Source organism: Arachis ipaensis, chromosome B01 (genome assembly GCF_000816755.2).
Source record: "Arachis ipaensis cultivar K30076 chromosome B01, Araip1.1, whole genome shotgun sequence".
Taxonomy (NCBI): domain Eukaryota; kingdom Viridiplantae; phylum Streptophyta; class Magnoliopsida; order Fabales; family Fabaceae; genus Arachis; species Arachis ipaensis.
This window is the reverse complement of record NC_029785.2, coordinates 58,265,381-58,271,156: the sequence shown is the minus strand read 5'-3', so window position 1 is coordinate 58,271,156 and position 5,776 is coordinate 58,265,381.

Genomic DNA, 5,776 nt, shown 5'->3' with positions numbered 1-5,776 from the left:
AATCAAAGATGGGAGGAGCCTCAAGGGATTGATCAACCTTCTTGGCAACAACAACCTCCGGATTCTTATGGGAATAACTCTCATCCTAATGCATATCAATCTAATAGATGTGGTGACCTTTATTGTGATTATCAACAACTACCACCACATGCCTATGAACCACCCCCTCAACCTAATTTTGAACCACCTTACTCACAAGCCCCATACCACCAAACACCCCCATATGACCCTAACCCTTATCCACCATATCAACCACCTTATGAACCATATGAACCACACATGGAACCACCACAATTCCAACACAACTACTCTCAAGAACCACCTCAATATACAACTCCATACCCTTACCAAGATGAACCAACTTCCAAACATGATACCTTCCTCCCAAATAATGAACCTTCTCTTCCACCATCACCTCCCGATGAAGCCCCCACGCATGAATTGAGAGATCTTGAATCTCATATCTTAAGGCGACAAGAGGAGGATGAAAAGAAGTTTAAAGAGCTAGGAGCCAAGATGGCTATCCTAGTGGAAGCCGTTAGCAATATGGCCTCCTCCCACTAAGCCCAAGCAACCAAGACACTCCCATTGACGAATGTGGAGAGGCAATTAAGGAGCATAGTGAGGGAGTGAGGTTAGAGCTTCAAGGTGAAGAATAGGAGTTGAAGCAAGAATTGTCACAAGGGGAAGAAGTTGAGATAAATGAACCGGAAGAAGTGGTTGAAAACATAGGAGATGTTGGAAGTCCATGGGAATTTAGCATTATAGAGCCCTCTTTCAAGAAGCTTGATATTGATGTTGAGGAGGGTGTACAACCTCCAATGCATATCATGGTGGAAAACCTTGAAGAGGTTGATCAAGAGATGGATTCAATCATTGAAGAATTCTTATGTACAATTAAATCCTTCCTCATTGGGCTTAACATAGAGGGTAAGGAAAAAGACACCTCACCTCCCATGCCCTTGGTAAGCAATGAAGAAGAGATCGAATTGGAAGTGAGCCACCAAGAGGAAGAGGTTGAAATTGAAGAAGCTTGTGAAGAGGTGGAGATAATCAAAGAAGAGCACAAGGGAGTGGAACTTGCAAGACCATTAGGACCACCCCTTCCTAAGTCATCATCCAACACAACATTCAAGTGGGTAAAATTCTTATTCCTAAGCTTTGCTTTCTCACTTGAATATGGTTTGATTGAAAATGATGGACAACTTAGAGCTCTTTGTGGAGTTAAGAGTAAGAGAGAGTTGTGTAGTGGTTGGAAACATTCCTCTAAGTTCATGATGGTTGCATGCTCAAAGTTGAAAAGCAATGGTTGGTGTAGAACCAAATTGCATGGGTCTAGGAGAATGTTTGGGGGCCTAATTGAGAATTCTAAGGTCATGCCACCCAATTGGAATCATGATGATCAATTTGAAGATGGGTATCAAAACAAAGTGTGGGATCCCGGATCGCACAAGGAAAATCAACTTTGGGAGCTCATGGTTTGTGAAGAACTCCATCAAAGCTTGAAGATATTAACATTGAAGAATGGAGCTTATTGGAGACTCAAGCATTGGTGGATGTTCAAGGATAGCTTCAAGCACAAGCCACCTTAAGAGAAGCTCCCCATAAGTCCAACTTAAGGACAATAAACAAAAGTGCTAGGTGGGAGACAACCCACCATGGTAACATCTTTTCATTTTTCCCTTTTGTACATATTGGTAAAATAAGTTTAATTTCATGTTTTGATTACTTAGTTGAGTTTATTTGGAAGTCTAGTAGGTTAAATAAGGTTTTATGGTGTTTGGGTAGCTGTTTGGAGGTTTGGAATGCTTGGTTTGGTGCAAGAACTTGAAAAAATTTTGAAAAATAGAGCACCAACCTGCGCGTGCGCGCACCTGGCGCGTACGCGCGCCTCAAGTATTTTCGACCATCCACGCGGACGCGCCATGTACGCGTATGCGTGGATTCAGTTTTTCCACCCCTCCATACATTCACCCGAGAGTTGTGCCTGAAGTGTGCCAACTTTGTGCCCCAGGGCACGCGAACGCATACCTTGCGCGTCTGCGTCGACTCTCTACTTCACCATGCACGCGTACGTGCACTTCACGCGTACGCGTCGCTTCCATTTTCATCAATCCACGCTTACGCGCACATGACGCGCACGCGTAGATTGCCCTGTTTCACTCACCTTCTTTCTTTCTCCTCTTTCCATTTCTTTCCTTCCTCTCTTCTCTTTCCACCCTTCAATCATCATCCAACACTACCAAATATCATGTAACACCAATTCTTTTATTTAGTTAGTTCGTTTAAATTTTTGTCTTCCATTATAAGTGTTGGATTACTAATCTTGTCTACTGTTTACTGCTGCTTATTACTAATAGAATGTTAGTTTAACATCATTGTTATTATTGTCATTGTTGGATTCCTTTATTGAGGTTGCAATTTATTACTTGGTTTGGAATTTTTCATGTTTAACACTTTTGAATACCAAGTATATGTTACATTGCCTTCATGCATCTTAACTCTTTGAATTGCATGTTTTGGCCACCATGCATTCATCATCTATTGTTAGGCAATTGTACATTATCAATGCATTTTTTTAGGATGCTTGTTCTAATTGATCATCACCTATTTCATGCATTGAGATTGTGGAATTGTGAATTGGATCGGAAGCTTACCTAGTGAAGTATTTTTGAGCTTTTCAAGCTTTGTGGACCATGCGTGCTATGTGATTGATTTTGACTTCTATATCCTTTTTTTCTAAGTTCCATAGCATCCATGTGTTTCACCTTTATGTCACTTAGGTGTTGCAACAACTTCAATATGTGTCATTGTTTGTTGTGTGAGTTTCATATACCATTTTGTTCACTAAGTCTACCTACACATCAATCAATGTCCATGCATTATCCAATTTCACAATTGCTTGATTTCTTCCTGAATGCTTTTATGCTTCTTCACTACTTGTTTGGTTGCCTTAACCTACAAGTCTTTTAAAGTATCTCAAGCACACTAGAATGAGTGAAGTGCATGTTTTCTTTTGTGTAAATGTGACACAGCTTTTTATACTAGTATGTGTGTGTGTTCTAAACCGTGCGCAATTTTAGAACCCACACACCTATTTTTCATCAATGTCACACCGATTCACCCACTCAATTCTAGTGATTTACCTCATTCCAACAATTCACGCTTCCTTGCTTTTGTATTTTCTCATCTTACGGTGTTTATTTTGTTTTTCATGATTGCTGCACCATAAGCAAAAATGAAAGTGGGAGAAGAACACGCAGCACCGGTTGACCTACCCGCTGAAGGTAGCAACTCGGAAAGTCGTCGTACCCCCTTGCTCATCTTTGAGTGCACCGAGGACGGTGCAAACTTTTAAGTGTGGGGAGGTCGTCCGACCGCTTGGCATTTTTGGGTGACAAGTTTCTAATCCCAACACTTTTGCATTTCATTTTTAAATCTTTTAGGATTTTTGGTTGCATTGCATATGTATATATTAAGCTTAGTCAAAATCATGATATTTTCCAAGGATTTTATCTATAGAGCACCCCAATTGAAAAAAAAATTTAGAACTTGCTTGAATTATATACTTTGTGGAACATGATTTTTGAGCTAAGAACACAAGCATGTTAGATTTGAGCTTAATTGTGTGGTTACACCATACATAACCACTTATTTTCATTCTTGTGTGCATTATTCTCTTCCTATGATTGTAATCTTTGATTTGTTTGATTCTTTATGTCCATTATTCCACGTATACATGCATTTATATGATTGAGGCCATCATTTCATTTAGCTCACTTACCCAAATAGCCTACCTTTCATCAATCATTGTTAACGAACTTTGAGCCTATTTAATCCTTTTTGTTCTTAATTGTAGCACATCACTACCCCTAAGTGAAAAACAATAAATATCCCTTAATTTGGATCTTTGATTAGCTTAGGCTAGTGAGGGTGTGTATCAATTGGGTATGGAAAACTTGGGACATTGGTTAAGAAAAAAAATGTGTGTTTTTGTATTTTGTTGAATATTTTTGGGAGTTGGGTACATGCTTATGCATTAAATATGTAAAACCATATGCATTGATACGTTTGTATATACTTTAAAAAAATGATAGAGAAAAAAAAAGAAAAAGAACAAATATATATATATATAAGAAAAAAATAGAAAAAGAAATAAAAAGAGGACAAAAATGTCCCGAAGTAAAGTTCAATAAAAATCAATGCATATGGAATGTGAATCAAAAGAGAATGCATGAGTATGTGAAAAAGTGGGAATCATGGGTAGTTAGGTTGTGTATTAGAGTTGTATAGGTTGTTATATATGTTTGGTAAGAGCTTAAGTTAATCAAAGATTCAAATCTCAAACCCACTTAACCATATGCATCCTACCTTGACCCTAACCCCATTACAACCTATGGAAAGTCCTCATGATATTTGTATGCATGCATGAAATAATTGTTGATTGTTAGATGAAAAACAAATCTTGGAAAGCATGATTAGGGGAGAATTGAGTGAATCAACCCCATACACTTGAGCGACTAGAGCGGATACACATCCGGTGAGGGTTCGATTGCTCAATTACATGTTTCCACCAATGATCATCCCTTTTCTTGCAAGTTTGTAAAATCTTCTTAATAATTCAATTCAATTGTGGGTTGAGTGATTGCTATTGCCTTAGCCCTTGTGTTTGTATATGTATTCTTGGAAATTAATTTATTTTGACTAAGTGGATGCATTCATATAGATAGGTTGCATGTAGTTAGTTTGCATTGAATAAATGTTCATACCCCTTTTCTTGTCCTTCTTTATTCTTAGCATGAGGACATGCTTAGTTTAAGTGTAGGGAGATTTGATAAACCCCGATTTTGTGGTTTATCTTGTGCTTATTTTGGGGAATTTTATCACATTTTCTCACATTTATTCAATGATGCAATTCTCCCTTGATTTGTGCTTAAATGTGAAAATATGCTTTTTAGGCTTTAAAATAACTAAATTTAATCCACTTTAATTCCATTCGATGCCTTGATATGTTTGTTAAGTGATTTCAGGTTTAGAAGGCAAGTATTGGATGGAAGAAGTGAGGAGAAAAGCATGCAAAGTGGGAGAACTCATGAAGAAATGGAGAAACCGTAAAGCTGTCAAGTCTGACCTTCTGGCACTCAATCGACCATAACTTGAGCTACAGAGGTCCAATTGAGGCGGTTCCAGTTGCGTTGGAAAGCTAACATCCGGGACTTCGAAATGATATAAAATTTTCCATATGTTACTTCGTGCTCAGGGGCGCGCACGTGCCATGTACGCGTGCGCGCCGATTCTGCCGTGGGTCCACTTTAATGAAATCGCCCCCAGCAATTTTGCAGGTCATTTTGGACCCAATCCATCCCATTTTTGATGCTATTGAACCCAAGGATTGAAGGAGGAATGAAAAAAAGTAGTCATAGTTGAGTTTTCATCATGTTTTAGGTTAGAATTCTAGAGAGAGAGGCTCTCTCCTCTCTCTAGATTTTAGGGTAGTTTTAGTTAATTCTTCTTGGATCCAAGTTTTAATTCTTGTTTTGATTTAGTTTCTCCTTTTAATTTCTTGTTGTTACATCTCTACTCTTCTAGTTTTTTTACTTGTCATTTCCTTTATTTTGCCCTTTTTATGTTTATGAACCATTGTTGAATCTTAATTTTCTTTAATGTAATTTTATGTTTCCATGTTCTTTTAATTAATGATTTGAATTGTTGATTTACTTTTCTTGCAATTGATAGTTGGTAGATTTATATTTCTTGCATATTTTATTATGCTTTC